General features: G+C 35.3%; 1 pseudogene; it reads left to right on the top strand.

Moving 5' to 3' along the window:
• The first annotated feature begins 4968 nt into the window (after nt 1-4968).
• The window catches only part of LOC122889172, a 180837-nt pseudogene continuing 166852 nt past the window's right edge, over nt 4969-18953 (top strand).

Here is an 18953-nt window from a genome sequence, read left to right as displayed (position 1 = left end):
CTTGCATTATATGGATCTCAGTAGGAGAAGAAAAAAGGGGGAGGAAAGAAAAGTTATTTGAAGTGGTAATAGCTGAAAACTTTTTGAATTGCAGGAAAGAAATAACAATCCAGATCCAGGAGTCACAAAGATGCCCCAATAAAATGAAATCAAGGAGGTCCACACCAAGACACATAATAATTAAGATGGTAAAAAGTAGTGATAAAGAGAATTTTAAAAGTAGCAAGAGAAAAGAAAGCAGTTACATACAAGGGAAACCCCATTAGGCTATAAACTGATTTTTCAGAAGCTTTATAAGCGAGAAGGGAGTGGCATGATATATTCAAAGTGATGAAAGGAAAAAAAAAAATCCGTACCCAACAATACTTTATTCAGAAAGCTATCATTCAGAATAGAAGGAAAGGTAGAGTTTTCTAGTCAAAGAAAAGGTAAGGGAGTTCATGACTACTAAACCAGACCTACACAAAGTAACTATTAATGAGGAGAATATAAGTGAAAATAAAGACCATGAGTAAGAGTAAGGAAAGTAGGAAACACAAAAGCAGTACAAGTAAGTATATCTGTAAATATCAGACAAGGGACTAACAAAATAAAAGGATGTGGAGTATGACACAATACACCTAAAATGTGGGGAGGAGAGGGGTAGAGAATGGGTTCAACCTTAAGTGACCATTAACTTAATATAGATTGCTACATACAGAAAAAAAAGTTGTATACAAACCAAATGATAATGACAAATCAAAAAACAGTAATAGATATGGAAAAAATAAAGGAAAAGGAATCCAAGTATATCACTAAAGAAAGTCAACTTATGAGAGTAAAGAACAAGAGAAGGAAGAAACAGAGAAGAACTTACAAAAACAACCATAAAACGAGTAACAAAATGTCAATAAATAAATATCCATCAATAATTCTTTGAATGTAAATGGACTAAGTGCTCCAACCAAAATGCAGAGGGTGAAAGAAAGCGTAAAAAATAAGGCCCATTTATATGCTGCCTACAAGAAATTCATTTCATGGGGCACCTAGGTGGCTCAGTCTGTTAAGTGTGTCTTCAGCTCAGGTCATGATCTCAGGGTCCTGGGATCAAGCCCCACATCTGGCTCTCAGCTCAGTGGGGAGTCTGCTTCTCCCTTTCCCTCTCCCTCTGTGTGCTCTCTCTCTCTCAAATAAATAAATAAAGTAAAAAAAAAGAAAAGAAAAGAAAAAAAAGAAAGAAAGAAATTCGTTTCGGGCCTAAAGACACATGCAGGTTGAAATTGAAGGGATGGAAAAACAACATGAAAAAAGAAAGCCAGGGTGGAACTACCCATATCAGACAAAATAGATCTTAAAGCCTGCAACAACAGACAAAACAAAACAAAACAAAAACAAAAATAAAACAGACTGTATAATCATTTGGAGATAACCCAAAGAATATAAAGCAATTGTATATATTTATGCACCCAACATGTGAGTACCCAAATAGATGAAACAGTTAATAACAAACATAAAGGAAATCATCAATAGTAGAGTACTTTAACACCCCACTCACAGTAATGGACAGACCATTCAAACAGAAAATCAACAAGGATACAGGGGTTTTGAATGACACACTGGACCAGATGAACTTAAAAGATACATTCAGAAAATTCCATCCTAAAACAACAGAATACATCTTCTTTTCAAGGGCACAGAAAACACTCTCCAGAGCAGACCACATATTAAGCCACAAAACAAGTCTCAACAAATTTAAAATACTGAAGTTATTCCATACATCTTTTCTGACCACAAAACTATGAAACTAGAAACCATCCACCAGAAAAAAATCTGGGAGGAACACAAATACATGGAGATTAAATAATATGGTACTAAACAATGAATGGGTCAGCGAAGAAATAAAAAAAAAAATGTATAGAAAAGTGAAAATGAAAACAAAATGGTCCAAAACCTTTGGCGTGTCTCAAAAGCCATTTTAAGAGGGAAGATTATAGCAATATAGGTGTACCTCGAAAAAACAAGAAAAATCTCAAACAACCTAACTGTACACCTAACAAAGCTAGAAAAAGAACAAACAAAATCCAGAACCAGCAAAAATAAATGAACTAGGGATGGCTGGATGGCTCAGTCTGTTAGGTGTTTGTCTTCAGCTCAGGGCATGATCCCAGGATCCTGGGATTGAGACCTACATTGGTTTCCATGCTCAGTGGGGAGCCTTCTTTTCCTTCTGCCTGCCTCTCCTCTTGCTTGTGCTCTCTCTCTGGCAAATAAATAAAATCTTAAAAAAAAAAAAGAAATGAAATTTTAAAAAAGAAGAAGAAAGAAAGAAATAGAACAGATAAATGAAACCAGTAGCTGATTCTTTGAAAAGTTCAACAAAATTGATAAACACTTATCCAGAGCAAACAACAAAAAGAAGACACAAAACAAAAATCAGAAATGAGAGAAATAACAACTGACAACATAGAAATTCAAAGGATTATAACAGTATTATGAAAACTTTTATGTCAACATATTGGACAACCTAGAAGAAATGGATACATTCCTAGAAACATTACCTCCCCAAATGCAATCAGGAATAAAAAAATTAGGACTGGCCAATAACCAGCAATGAAACATTGCCAGTAATAAAAAAAACTCACAATGAACAGAAGTCAAGGATCAGACGGTTTCACAGTTTAATTCTACCAAACATATAAAGAGGAGTTAAAATTTATGCTTCCCAAACTATTCCAAAAAATAGAAGAGGCAGAAAAACTTCTAAATTCATTCTACAAGCCCTCAATTACTCTGATACCAAAACCAGATACAGACACTAAAAAATAAAAAATAAAAAAAATAAGCAGGAGAGAGAACAAAGGAACACTACAGGTCAATCTCTCTGATGAACACAGATGTGACAATCCTTAATAAAGTATTAGCAACTGAATCCAACAATGATTAAAATATATCATTCACAATGATCGAGTGGGATGTATTCCTGGGAGGTAAGTATGGTTCAGTATTTGTGAATCAATCACTGTGATACGTCACATCAAAAAGTGAAAAACAAAAGCCATGTGATCATTTCAATAGATACAGAAATGGCACTTGAGAAAGTACATCTATTCATGATAAAAACCCTCAATGAAGCAGGTTTGGAGATAGCATACTTCAACATAATAAAGACCATATATGAATACCCATAGATAACATCATACTCAACAGTGAAAAACAGAGTTTTCCATTAAGATTAGGAAGAAGACAAGGATGTCCACTCTCACCACTTTTATTCAGCATAGTACTAGCATTCCTAGCCATAGCAATCAGACAAGGAAAAGGTAAAGAAGACATACAAATTGTTAAGGAAGAAATAAAACTGTCACAACTTGCAGGTGACATAATACAATATACAGAAAACCTTGTAGGCACCACCAAGAAATGACTAGAACTAATAAATGAATCCAGTAATGTTGCAGGATACAAAATCAGTGCAATCCATCCATTGCATTTCTATATACGAATAATGAAGGAACAGAAAGAGAAATTAAGAAAGCAATCCCATTTATAATTACACCAAAAATAATAGGATAACTAAGAATAAACCTAACCAAAGAAATGCAAGACCTGTACTCTGAAAACTAAAAAAACACTGATGAAGAACATTAAAGAGCACACTCATGGATTAGAAAAATACTGTTTAAATGTCCATACAAACTGAAGCAATCTACAGATTTACTAAAATCCCTATCAAAATATCAACAGCATTTTCACCTAATTACAACAAACAATCCTAAAATTTGTGAGGAACCACAAAAGACCCCAAATAGCCTAAACAACCTTGAAAAAGAAAATAAAAGGTGGAGGTATCACAATTCCAGATTTCAAGTTCTACTACAAAGCTGTAGTAACCAAAACAGTATGGTATTAGCACAAATATAAACACAGAGATTGAGAGAACAAAACAGAGACCCTGGAATCAAATACATGATTATGTATGGTCAATTAATCTTCCACAAAAGAGGCAAGAACATGCAACAGGAAACAGATAGTTTTCAAAAAATGATGTTGGGAAAATAGGATAGTTACAAGCAAAAGAATGAAACTGGACCACCTTCCTTCACCATACACAAAAATAAACTGAAAATGGATTAAAGATCTAAATGTGAAGCAGGAAACCATAAAATTCCCAGAAGAGAGCATAGGCAGCAATCTATTTGATATGGGCCATAGCAACTTATTAGACATGTCTCTGGAGGCAAGGGATACAAAACCAAAAATGAACTACAGGGATTTCACAAAGATAAAAAGCTTCTGCACAGCAAAAGAAACAATCAGAAACCTAAAAAACAACCTACAAAATGGGAGAAAATATTTGCAAATGACATATCTGATAAAGGGATAGTCTCCAAAATATATATAGAACTCCAAAATATATATATACAACTCAGCACTCAAAAAACAATCCAATTAAAAAATGGGCAGAAGACATGAACAGACATTTCTCCAGAGAAGCCTAGCAGATGGTGAATGGACACATGAAAACATGCTCAACATCACTCATCACAGTGAAAGGTAAATCATAACTACAACATCACTGCACACCTCTCAGAATGGTTAAAATTAAAAATAATAATAATACAAGAAGCAACAAGTGCTGGTGAGGATGTGGAGAAAAAGGAGCCCTTGTGCACTGGTGGTGGGAATGCAAACTGGGGCATCCACTGTAAAAAACAGTCTGAAGTTTCCTCAGAAAATTAGAAATAGAACTACTCTACCATTCAGTCATCACACTACTCAGTATTTACCCAAGGAATCCAATAAACTCTCAGCTGAAAGGATATATATACCCCTATGTTTACTGCAGCATTATTTACAATAGCCAAATTATGGTAGCAGCTCAAGTATCCATTGATAGATGAATGGATAAAAGAAGATGTGGTATGTGTAGGCAATGGAATATTATTCAGCCATAGAAAAGAATGAAACTTCCCATTGCCAATGACATCGATGAAGTTAGAAATTACTACGCTAAGTGAGGTAAGTCAGTCAGAGAAAAAAAAAATACAATATGATTTCACTCATACATGGGAGGATTTGTCAAATAGGTGATAAAGATTAAGAGTACACTTAAAATGATGACCAGTGAGCAATGTATAGATGTACATTTACAGGTGTATGTTATACTGTATACCTAAAACTAACATAATACTGTATATATAAACTATACAGAAATTCAAATAAGAACTCAAAAGATTTTATACTTCAGAAATTTGATACTGTCTAGTTTTCAACAAATATGGTCTTTTTCATTTACATTTTTATTTTCTGTACTTGTGCTGATATATTCTAAAATTGTGTGTATGTGTGTAAAATTAAACTACTTCTTGATGCTTTCATATGGTTTTATATATAGTTTTATCTTATGTCCAGATTATTAGTCATCCTTATTTTATATGTGAAGTGTTAAATCTAAGAACTGGTTCAGGGATTTTTCTGAGCAACTAAACATAGTATAAGAATTCTGGAAACCCCATAGATGAAATGCAAAATTTACTATGCAGCTATTTCTTTCCTATCTGAGCTTCCTTTGGATGTTGAGTTTTGCACCATATATTTTTACATTATTATGTCTCTATACAGAGAGCAAAATTTTACTTTCATTTTAATTATTGGATATTTCAAGGTAACTTAATGATTTTTGAATCAAAGGGTAAACATGTAGAGAATTTAATTATAAAATTTATGGTAAAAGCACATAATATGAAATTTACCATCTTAACCATTTTTAGGTATAATAATTCAGGAATGTTAAGTGTACTTACATTGTTGTGATACAAAGCTCCAGAATTTATCTTATATATCAAACTCTGTATCCAGTAAATAATTCCTCTTTTCCCCACCTTCCTCTAACCTCTAGTAACCATTGCAGAAGCACTTTCTATTTCTATGAATTTCATTACTTTAAAAAGAAAGTTCATGTAAGTGGAACCATGTATGTTTTTTGTGACTGGCTTATTTCACTGAGCATGTCATCTCAAGATATATCCACTTTGTGTCATGTGACAAAATTTCTCTTTTTAAAGCTGAATAACATTTACTGTGTGTATGTGCCACTTTTTTACTCACTTATCAATGGACACTTGGGTTGTTTCCACCTCTCAGAGGTTGTAAACAGTATTCTATAAACATAAGAATGCAGATATCTCATCAGGACTCAGCTTTCAAAAATGTCTTTGCATATATACACAGAAGTAGGATTACTGGATCACATGGTAATTTGCATTCAACTTTTTTTTTTAAAAAACTCCACACTATACCATTTTATAACCTCACTAATAGTACTCAAGTCTTCAATTTCTCCATGTCCTTGTCAACACTTACTATTTTTTGTTTGTTGTTTTGTTGATAGTAGCCATCCTAACAGGTATGAGGGACTGCATCGTGGTTTTGATATGCATTTCTCTAATCATTAGTGATATTGGATATCTTTTTCACATGCTTGTGAGCCATTTATATATCATCTTGGGAAAAATGTCAATTCAAATCCTTTGGTCATTTTTTCCTCAAGTTATTTAGTTTTCTTGTTGAGTTATAGAAGTTCTTTTTTATTGTATTATGTTATGTTAGTCACCATCATTATAAGTTCTTTATATATTCTGGATAATAACTCCTTTTCAGATGTATGATTTGCAAATATTTGCAAATATTTTGTCTGATTCCATAACTACAGGTTGTCCTTTTACTCTATTGTGTTTTTGAAGCACAGTTTTAAGTCTTATATAGTCCCATTTGTCTATTTTTGCTGTTGTTGCCCGTGGTTTTGGTGTCATTTCCAAGAAATTGTTGCCAATTCTTATGTCATAAAGTTTTTTCTCTGTAATTGTTTCTAGGAGTTTTATACTTCTAGTATTTACATTAAGTTTTTAATTTGAGGTAATTTTTGTGTTTGATAAGGGTCCAACTTCATTCAGTCTTTTGTATGTGGAGATCCAGGTCCCAGCACCATTTTTTGAAAAAGACTGTCCTTTTCCTATTGAGTGATATGGCATCCTTACTGAAGATCATTTGACCATATATTTGTGGGTTTATTTCTGGGCTATTATATTCCAATAGTCTATTTGCCTGCCTTTATACTGTCTTGATTACTACTATTTTGTGTATGTTTTGAAATAAGAAGTGTGAGTCTTTCAACCGTGTTTTTTGTTTGTTTGTTTGTTTACAATTGTTTTGGCTATTCAGGTCTCTTGAGATTCCATATGTATTTTAAGATTAATTTTTATATTTCTACAAAAAATGCCATTAAGAGTTTAATAGAAATGAATTTAAATCTGTAGATCACTTTGGGTAATACCGACATCTTAACAATAGTAAATATTCCAATCTATGTACATGGGTTGCATTTCTATTCACTGGTATCTTCTTTAGTTTCATTCAGCAATGCTTTAGTTTTCGGTGTACAAGTCTTTCATATCCTTGGTTACATTTATTCCTCAGTACCTTATTTTTCATGCTAATATAGATTAGTTTTCCTAATTTTCTGTTGAGATTGTTCATTTTTAGTGTATAGAAATGCAACTGATTTTGGGGTGATTTTATATCCTACAACTTTACTGAATTTATTACTATTTTGTCAAATCTTTAGGATTTTGTACATGTAAGATATTGTCATCTACAAATTTTGCTTCTTTCTAAATTTTTTTTTTTAAGATTTTATCTATTTGTCAGAGAGAGAGGGTGTACAAGCAGGGGGAGCAGCAGGCAGAGGGAGAAGCAGTGTCCCTGCTGAGCAAGGAGCCCAATGTGGGACTTGATCCCAGAACCCTGGGCTCATTGAGCTGAAGCAGATGCTTAACTGACAGAGCTACCCGGGCATCCCTAAAATGGTATTGTTTAACACAAAATTTAAAACCTTATGATTTTCACGTTTGTTACATTCTGTAACATAACTGTAATAGCCCTAGCAGGTCTAAAGAACAAGAGAAAAATACACTTGGATATATAAGATCATCACTATTACTGGAGAACTAGTCTATATAATAGCTTTCCAGTTTCAAGTTCCTTATATAGGACTTGATCCCCTAGTCTATTAACTTAATGATGCTTCTAATTACTTAATCTATTACCCAAAGTAATGTTTCAATGTGTGTATTCTTAATAATTACTGACATTTTCTATCACATTTCCTAGGACTCACAATTTTCAAAGGACAACTAAGAAGAAAGACTAAACAACTTTAAACCTGACAAAACTAAGCCAGTCACCTTTCATGAATTAATGTGAATTGCCAAGTCTGTAAAATGGAGATTCTGTATCAGTGAGAACAGCACTCTTATCTCGATGGTCTTAATTACACATTCAATATATCTTTAATTTATATTAGTATTACAGTTTTATTAATATACTACATCTGAACAAAAGTAAAGCATTTATCCATGGCTAGGAATTTACTTTTTCTTTCCTCAATACCATAAATCCTATAAAAGCTTTGCCCAGTTGTTTAAATTATCTGGGCCTTAGTTAAATCAGTATTAATGAAAGAGATTAAATTAAGGTGAGTCCTAAGATCCCTTCAATATGTAACAATATGTAAGATTATATAATCTCATAACCCATGATTAAAGAGCTTAAAGGTAATCTAAGTGTTAGTTATACTGAAGGAATCTTAAAGCTTATATACATTTAATGTTTTTAAAAAATCACATCTGGGGTGACTGGGTGGCTCAGTTGGTTAGATGCATGACTCCTGACATTGGCTAGATTGTTCGGGGTCCTGGGATCTAGCCCTGCATTGGGTTCCACACTCAGTGTGGAGTCTGCCTCTTTCCTTCTCCCCCTCATTCTCCCTCTGCTCCTCCCTATATATGCAAGCACTCATACTCCCTAAAACAAACAAAATAAATCTTAAAAAAAAAATCACATTTATAAGTAGTCAAATAATAGAAGTTCATTGTTTTTTAGTATATAGTAATACTAAGTTTCATTCCAAAGTCTTTCAGAAATGCTTTTAGAATAAAAACTTAATGAGGGCGCCTGGCTGGCTCAGTGGAATAAGCCTCTGCATTCAGCTCAGATCATGATCTCAGGGTCCTGGGATTGAGCCTTGTCTCTGGCTCTCTGTTCAGTAGGGATCCTACTTCCTCCTCTCTCTCTGCCTGCCTCTCTGCCTACTTGTAATCTCTCTTTCTCTGTCAAATAAATAAGTAACATCTTTAAAAAAAAAAACTTAATGAAAAATTCCTATTCATGGTTCAGCTACCTGTATCTGAAAAAGGAAGTCCTACAAAGCTTTGGAAAATCACAATCACTGAATCAAAATCACCTGCCTACAAAATGAAACCTGCCTACAGGTTTATTTCACATTTACCATTTCTTTCTACTGAATCAATGACTTGACCCAATGTTTTTAATTTGGATTTCATGACCTATAGTTTTATTCAGTAATGTATGAGTTAGGCTATCATTCCTAATTATTATTGCAAATTAAAGAAAAAATAAGTATGATAGTAGTGAGCTCCCAGGAAACCAAAACAACCTTAGCAACAGGTGGATTCTATCTACTTTTACAAAAATTTTGGCATATTTATAAAAATTGAATACTTTTACATAGATACATTCACAAATACAGTGTACTTTATTTCACAATTTAACTTGGAAAACTTTGTAGATAAATTTATTCTCTCACTATATGCCCCAGTATTCCATTATTTTAATGATCATTACTTTTTTTTCATATAGTATAGGTCCAGAGATTGAAAGAATGAGCACAGGACGGGCAATCATGCACCCACTATCTGGCCCCATTTTAGAACTGTAGAGCTTACAATGTACTCCATAGTATTCAGTAATACATTTATATATTACTTCATCTATCTATTACTTATATGACAAACATATCAAATATGCATAATATACCAGGAAATATGCAAACTTTCTTCATTTTAAAACACAAACTTCTGCCTTTGAAGAGTTTATGTTGTCTAGTGACAGAGATAGACTTGGTAAAAAAAAAATATATCAAAGTATCTGCTTTAACTTTAAGAGAGACTTATAAAGCATGTAGTAGAACAAAAGGGATGTGTCCATGCTACTTGGTAGGGGAATGGGAGAAAAGAAGATGAAAAGAAATGGTAATAGTATCTAAGATAGCACAGAGATAGGAATTAAGGCACAAAGGCACAGAACAGCATGGTTTGCTGGAGAAATGAACTGTCCTATAACAGAGGGTCCTGGAATGAAAGGAGAGGATGAGATAGACTCAGATGACCAGTCTGTGGAAGGTCTTATAGGCTATAAAGTTAGCCTATAAGTCTTAGCCTATAGCCTATAAAGTCTTATAGGCTATATAGATAACCTGGACTTTGTCTCATAAATAAAAACGTTGAATATTGTCAAGAAAGAATGTCATGCGTAGATTCATACAGATCTCTCTGGCAGCAAAGGATTTGAGATAGCTTCGGAAAATAAAGATGGTGGGAAAAAAACAAAACAAAACAATGAGATTAATAGTCGAGGGAGTCAAGAAGAAGGTAGGATGGTAACAAAGCCTGGGCCAAGCTAGCAAACCTAGAATGCACATCATCTCTACTGCATACAATTAGCACAAAGGACCAAATTTGATTCTGAGCTCCCTGAATGCCAAGTAGAGAAAGAAAGGCAGACAACTGAATGATTCCCAATATCCTAATTGAAAAGAGGAAAAGGCGGTCAGCTGCCAGATTCTCAACCCAAAGAGAAAAAAGCAAACTATGAAGAATGAGCATTTTCTAAAATAGCTGAGAAAAGATTCACCTCAGAGTCTTCTTAAAAGAAGGCACTGTATGATCCACTGCAGCATGTTCTTAACAGCATCTCCACAATAAAAATAACTACGAGTTTATAGTATTTCGTATTTTCCATGCCCTTCAGTGTCAGCTGGTAGCATAAAACCAGAACTCAACTTCATAAAAGCAATTAGATGAAAGACCCAAATGGCACAATCCATATCCAAAGCTCTTGAACGCTTTATCCTGATCCAAGGATAAAGTTGAGGTTACCAAGTGGAATGCATAAGCTAACCACGTATGTAGGTGTATCACCAAAGTCAGAGCAAATTTCTTCTCATGTGAAAGATTCTCCCAGTGGTTGGGGATGTACTGTCATCATTGATTCATGTCATTTATGCTTCATCTGTGTGGAACATAAAAACTTCATTCTGTAAATGGAAAACTCACAGGTTCCTGTCCTTCCAAACTTGTAGAAATATGAACATTTCTAGTAGTTCACATGCTTTCACCAACATAAAAGGAGGTACTATCTCGGTAAGTAGGAAAAACATAGGCTTCTCACGTAGCCTCACTGTCATGCTGTCCCTGGGCAAACTTTCCCTCACAAAATGCCCAAACAACCTAATTGTAAATAAATACTCTAACAAACATGTAAGATCCAGGAATAGCATCAAAAATAAAATACAGTCTCAGTTTCTCAAAGCAAAACATAGATGTAAATCTTAGTAAAATGAAAGCGTTCACAAGAAAAGAAAATACTGTGGCTTAATAGTTAACAAACTTGATCATTTAGTCCTTTATTCAATATATTGCTGCCAGGCATCATGCTAAGTGCCACGATTTTGGTATGAATAGCACATTAAGTTTATATCTTATTGGAGGGGACAGTCAAAAACAAACGAAAAATAAATAAGATCCTGACAATGGGTATAGGAAAAAAATGTTGATTATCAGTACAGCTAGCTGAACTTAACATTAAAATATTGAAGGATATGTCAGCAAAGAAACTGATAACTTGAAATAAAGATTCCTGAGTCATGATGTCAGTTTTAACAGGAGGTTTTCTAGCTTGTAATTCACTTCAGGCTAAGCCTAATTTTGTTCAGGCCAAAAACCTTGCAGGACTCTGGTAATTTGCATTACTAAAAAAGAGACTTTATCTCTTGGCGTATGATAGAAAAAAAAATCAGCTGAAATTGTTCTCTTAGAGGTTGCTTCAGGCCAAACAGGCAATAATAAGGTAATAAATAAGACTTTATATGAGTTCATGGAAAGAACTCATTGAAAGATGACTATATTCCACTCCAGAACTTTTCTCCTAGGTAGTTTGCAAAGCAGAATTTCAGATTTTAGAAGATTATTGCTCTTATATGGAGTGTCTGGCTGTACTTGTGATATCGTTTATTGTAATTAAATAAAGTAAGATGTGAATTCATCTTTTTAGATATCTTTTCTTTCTTAATAGGATTCTTCAGTGAACATAATTCTTAATTTAAGCTTTATTTTACTAAGTGATACATCTGTCAGTGTTCTAGTACCAATACAGATTTTCTCATTTTCAAAACTGATTAATGAAAAGTTCAGATTCCCTAAGAAAAAAACAAGTGTGTGATTTCTCTCTTATGCATGAATTTTACCAACCCTAGAAGGGCTCATTTCTTGATTTTTTAGGTAAGAACCCATTTTGTTATTGTGATGCCCATAAAGGAATCTTTTCTGTACCTCATAATTGAGCAATAAGGCATGGACAGCAAGCGCCTTCCTCTATCTCCATAGAATCTTTATAAGAGCTAAGGCAAATAATTTCAATCAGGAACAGTGCAATAATCTTAAAAAAAAATGCTTGTAGCCTCTTAATGCTTTAAAAATAGAGGTAATGAAAACGGAAACATCTGCAACTACTGGATCCAGTCAGTGAGTGTCATTAATTCAGGATTCTGTACTTGGCAGCAAATCATAAGCTTCCATTTTTGTCAAGAGACCTGAAGCTATCTCACCATGAAAAGTTACTCAACTCTCTACTGACATTCTCAAAGAAAATGGCTTATCTCTGAAATTCACTTGATACAACTATGCAAATACAACCCAGGGGAAACCAGTAACTTTGAACAAAGAGGGAAATTTCGCTGATTATTTGCTTGTTTCCAGACTTGGAAGCTGGAGGAGACTCAGTCTTTGGTAGAAAACAACCCATTTAAATCGCCTTCCACTCATCCCTGAGCTACAGAAGTTTGTGTTTGTCATTACCATTTGAAGTAAAAGACTTAAATGAAATCGTAGTCTGTTCTATACAATTCATTATCAACAGGCATAAAATGAGGTTGAAATCTGAAGCTGTGTTTGTTTATTGAACCTGAAATAACTCAAAGACAAATGATTTAAGAATACTTAACAGATTTTAAGAAATAATCTGAGATAATTCCAACGCAGATAAAGATTCAACACCAAGACAGAAAATCAGGGTATGTACCATGCTCTTTCTAGGAAGAAAAAGTGTGACCTGCAATCACATTGTTTTGATTAATTCTGTGGTTGTCTGTGAAGGTGACAGTTGTACCAGAAGCTTGTTTTGTGGAACCAGAGACATGCAGGACTAAGAGGCTTAATCATCATTACATTACTATGCAGTTGAGCTAATCAAAACTCTGCTAAGCCCATGGGAGGCTTGAAGGCCAGTCACTCAGTAGGCCTCTCCAGGAAAGGTCAGTGGTAACTCTCTTCTCTTTGTAAAAACAAAAACTTATATATGGGGGTGCTCGGCTGGCTCAGTGGAGCACGTGACTCCTGGTTTGGGTTTGTGAGTTCAAGCCCCACAATGGGTGTAGAGATTACATAAAAAACAAAACAAATCAACAGTTAGAGATCTAACTCACAACTCTTATTGAAGAAATTGAGATGTAAGGTCAGGTTTATCTTTAGCATCTGTAGGGCAAGAATATAAGTAGTGGCCAGTGTATGTATCTAAATCTTAAGAGTTATTAATTATTTCCTCCTTCCTTGACAATCTATAAGTATCAAAACAATATTTTTTTAAAAAAACTATGTTTTTAATATGCCTAACCTTGGTAAAATATTCCAAACAGTTGAATTTAATGATTACAGCACATTTCTGGGAGAAAGTAACAACAGATTGTTTTTTTTTTTCTTTATAACATAATGGCAAAAATAATGGTGTATGCTGCAATTAATTTCAGCATCTCTTGTATACGCTTCCATAGCCACAAAAATGTTTGTTTCCTTGCTCTATTTTCATTATATTAGAAGCTCTATTTTCATTATATTAGAAGATCAACTTTGTCATGTATTCATCTAGAAAATCTCAATTTTCTGTAAATATGTTATAATTATTTAAACAATTATTTTAAGTACAATTGTCAAACCACTTTTTAATTTTTTTTAAAGCTTTATTTATTTATTTGACAGAGGGAGAGAGATCACAAGTAGGCAGAGCAGCAGGCAGAGAGAGAGGGGGAAGCAGGCTCCCTGCTAAGCAGAGAGCCCGATGCAGGGCAGAGCCCGATGCAGGGCAGAGCCCGATGCAGGGCAGAGCCCGATGCAGGGCTCGAGCCCAGGACCCTGAGGTCATGACCGGGGCTGAAGGTAGAGGCTTAACACTGAGCCACCCAGTGCCCCTAAGTTTTCACTAATATTAGAATCAAGTAGAAGTTTATACGTGAAAGATGGAGCAGGCAGTTAGATAGGAGCAGAGAACAAGTGTTTTCTGACTGATAAAAAGGTGGAAAACACATTAAAACAGCAGGGAGAGACTCCAGGGGATACATATATGTTTTCCCCTCTGACCCCTACCCTACATTAAACTATAGTTTCATTAAAATACATTCTCAGTGTGGTTTTAACACCCTTGGCAGAGGAAGACTGCCATGACAGTTTCCACAAGGACCATATACCACCCAAAACTCCCTCTTCCATCTGGTAGGAGGAGTCCGTTAGACTGGCTGCAACCCTACTTGAGAATCTCCCCCGCTATGTCCCATAACCTACTGAAACATGGAAAGACAACCCTGACCCCCTGCTGCAGGTGCCACCTCCAGGCCTACCCACTCTCCCATCTCCAGAGCATCCTTTCACTTAAACTACTATCAAACCATTGCTAGCTTAAGAGTGTGACTCTGAATTCTTTCTAGTCCACCCTCAAGAACAGAGGCCAGGGAACAGAACTTGCTATTGACAAAACTATGTGTGGAATAAAATGAGCCTAATTTAGTTAAAAAAAAAAAAAAACAACCACAATTTACTCTTAAAAATTGTCATTTCAGTAGCTTTTCTTATGCATCTTGATAAAGTTAATCAAATTGCTTTAACACATTTAGCTGACACTCATAATTTGAGTCTAAGAGTGCCTGTAAGGTCATGTTTGACCTATGTTTCATTCACCCAGATATTTTATTTTGGGGTAGATATATGATACTACATTGACACTATGATTTGTTACAAAAAATGTCATCAATGTAAGTACACTGAGGCCATGACCCCTACAGGCAAATGTAAACTACATGCTATAAACAGCACACCCACACACAAAATATGCTTCAAGATTTGGGGCCAAAGTCAATTCCATTGTCATAAGCTTGTGTTTAATATTTTAGCTTCTTTTAAGTACCATGTTTTTAAAGTTTCTTTATACATGTGCATCTAGGCCTAAATATATACAAAGCACATAAATTATTTAATAATACCAAACATTCCTTAACTATCATTGCTACCATTGGGAATATGTATTAATTTGTGTTATCTCTGGATAGAACCATAAAAGAGGCAAGAAAAATGGACACTTTGCACTGACAGAAAATGACACTTCTTTATGGAAAAGGCTACCGCATTCACAGTCTCTGAAAGGAGGAACTTGACAAGTTAATTTGTCTTTTCTCTGTACTCCTCTCCCACTGCAATTCTCCCCATACTTTGAAGCAGCCTCTGTCTATCTCCCACCTTGGCTATGGTACCACTTGCATGTCTTCACCTCATTTGAGTATTACTGCCTTGGTTAAAGACACAGGGTAAGAGATCCGAAGTGTTTTCTGGTCTTCTCTGAAGCATTTAATATCCTCTGATACTAGTGGCTCGGGGCAGGGTCTAAAAGCAAAACTGCCTAGGATAAGGGATTTAATTGTTCAAGAATTACAACCAATTGGCAACAGTTTCCTGACTCCCTGTTCAATGGTTTTTTATTTTAACCATGCCATTTCCAGTGTAAACCTATATAAAGATATTTTTGTAAATCTCCCTAATTTTATCATTCAAAGAAAGCCTAAGAGTTATGATAAACCTCATAGACTAAAACACCCAATATTAAACTGCATTCTGTGACTCTGGAAAACCAAGTTATCAATTTAAAATTGGCATTTCATATATTACTGATATTATATACTATTAACTACATAAAGTGAAGAAAATTTTATGGGAGATAAAGCCAATGAACTGAGAGTTTAGAAACCTGAATTTTACTCTCAGCTTTATAACTGGCTACTTAAATATTCTAGCCTCTCTTATATTTCACGTTTTCTTATTTACGTATTTTCTTATTTATTTAGCCTAAGATTTTTCAATGTATGAGCCTATGATCATTTGTAGGTTGTGAATAATAAGTTTAACAAGTAAATAAAGGCAGGACCATTAATTACATGTTGGTGGAGACATTTCTCTACAAAAAAGAGAAATCCCTTGCCTCTTTTTCAAGGTGTAGTTTTGTAAATGAGCCTCCAAATAGAGCATCATTTACATTATCATAGAGTTTGATAGAAAATTAATTCTCAAGTTTGAGAACCACTGATCCAGAATGACTAAAATACCACTGCTCTAGATACATTCAGATTTAGAAAGATTTACAGAGCAAGTGATAAAATTTGACGTGAACTAATGATAGAACCATTTGGCAGATATTAAAAGACAGAAGCTGTGAGTTTATTTAAATAAAACTGTTTAAATCCACCCTTTACACTATGGGAAAGGGGCAATTAAACATTAATGCTTATCACCTATTTCTTTTGAGAAAATGGTTAATCATTTGAGGTACTAAGTGCCTTTCTATTAACTACAATAGCTAGTCCTGTAAGTAAGTCAAAAGGGGTTTACATACTCCCACTTGGCACCAAAACCCAAAATGTGTCCAAAAGAATGCTTTAGGGAAAGAGGTCAAGAGGCCCAGAGAGCTTAGTTTTAAGTATACAAAAAGGACTAGCACTCCTCAACCATTCTAGAAATAACTGGTGAAGAAAGTATCCAGTATTTGCAACATTTTTTTTTCAAGAAAGCAACATTCCCAGTGTAATTAAGTATTCCATTTTCAAACACAAAACTTTGAGAAACTGCATTAAGCCTAAAAGCTAAGTGATAAATGTTTAAAGCAAAGAAGCAAATATCCAGAATATGTGGGTTCTAAGGAGGACAGGTTTACTGATCCCCAGTCCCTGGAAAAATAATCTACCTATCCCTCCTTCATCTCATTTACCTTAATCATAAATTCAATGGAACAAGAAACTACCTACTGTAAAGGCCTATTTAGCCAGAGCAGCTCCATCCGGTTAAACAGTGATTTTGTTGTTTATGTAGTAAAACCTAAACTGACCCTGCCCCCCACCCCTACAACTTCCTTAAAAACAAGTCCTGGAAACCAGTCCCAGGTAACAAAGCCCAAATACAAAGGTGGGTCAGGCCAGGTGGAGGTATCCAATCAGTGGGGGCACATACTCTCTCCCTAGCTACCAAGGAGTATGGGCCCTGCCCTTTGGGCACCTTTTGGTTGCCAATTCTGACCAAGGTGATACGCTAGTTCAGATATCTACTATAGGGTAAATTGTAATTCAGTTGATTCAACTGGTCACTTATGTATGACCTAGCATGACTGTGCAGCTTTCTCTGTGTGTTACAATCTCATTGGCCACCTGTGCGTGGCCAGGCCCAACCACATGGCCTTTGCCCTTAAAAGCTAGTCTGTAAGGCAGAGAGAGGTCGCCCTCTCTGTAAGAGGCGGCCTTGATGGGTCGGTTTGACGGTTGATTTGATTCTCGATGCTTGGGGAGAAATAAAGCTTTGCTTGACCTTCACTTTGTATCAGTCTCGCTCCTTTATTTTATTTTATTTTATTTTTTTTGTTTGTTTGTTTGTTTTTGTTTTTTTTTTGTTTTTTTCGTTTTCCAATTTATTTATTTTCAGAAAAACAGTATTCATTATTTTTTCACCACACCCAGTGCTCCATGCAAGATGTGCCCTCTATAATACCCACCACCTGGTACCCCAACCTCCCACCCCCCCGCCACTTCAAACCCCTCAGATTGTTTTTCAGAGTCCATAGTCTCTCATGGTTCATCTCCCCTTCCAATTTACCCAAAAGCACATACCCTCCCCAATGTCCATAACCCTACCCCCCTTCTCCCAGCCCCCCTCCCCCCCCAGCAACCCACAGTTTGTTTCGTGAGATTAAGAGTCACTTATGGTTTGTCTCCCTCCCTATCCCATCTTGTTTCATGGATTCTTCTCCTACCCACTTAAGCCCTCATGTTGCATCACCACTTCCTCATATCAGGGAGATCATATGATAGTTGTCTTTCTCCGCTTGACTTATTTCGCTAAGCATGATACGCTCTAGTTCCATCCATGTTGTCGCAAATGGCAAGATTTCGTTTCTTTTGATGGCTGCATAGTATTCCATTGTGTATATATACCACATCTTCTTGATCCATTCATCTGTTGATGGACATCTAGGTTCTTTCCATAGTTTGGCTATTGCGGACATTGCTGCTATAAACATTCGGGTGCACGTGCCCCTTTGGATCACTACGTTTGTATCTTTAGGGTAAATTCCCAGTAGTGCAATTGCTGGGTCATAGGGCAGTTCTATTTTCAACATTTTGAGGAACCTCCATGCTGTTTTCCAGAGTGGTTGCACCGGCTTGCATTCCCACCAACAGTGTAAGAGGGTTCCCCTTTCTCCGCATCCTCGCCAGCATCTGTCATTTCCTGACTTGTTGATTTTAGCCATTCTGACTGGTGTGAGGTGATATCTCATTGTGGTTTTGATTTGTATTTCCCTGATGCCGAGTGATATGGAGCACTTTTTCATGTGTCTGTTGGCCATCTGGATGTCTTCTTTGCAGAAACGTCTGTTCATGTCCTCTGCCCATTTCTTAATTGGATTATTTGTTCTTTGGGTGTTGAGTTTGTTAAGTTCTTTATAGATTTTGGTCACTAGTCCTTTATCTGATATGTCGT

Source organism: Neovison vison, chromosome 1, assembly GCF_020171115.1.
Source record: "Neovison vison isolate M4711 chromosome 1, ASM_NN_V1, whole genome shotgun sequence".
Lineage (NCBI taxonomy): Eukaryota > Metazoa > Chordata > Mammalia > Carnivora > Mustelidae > Neogale > Neogale vison.
Note: the sequence above shows the minus strand (reverse complement) of the source record. Positions and strands in the feature narration are given on the sequence as shown.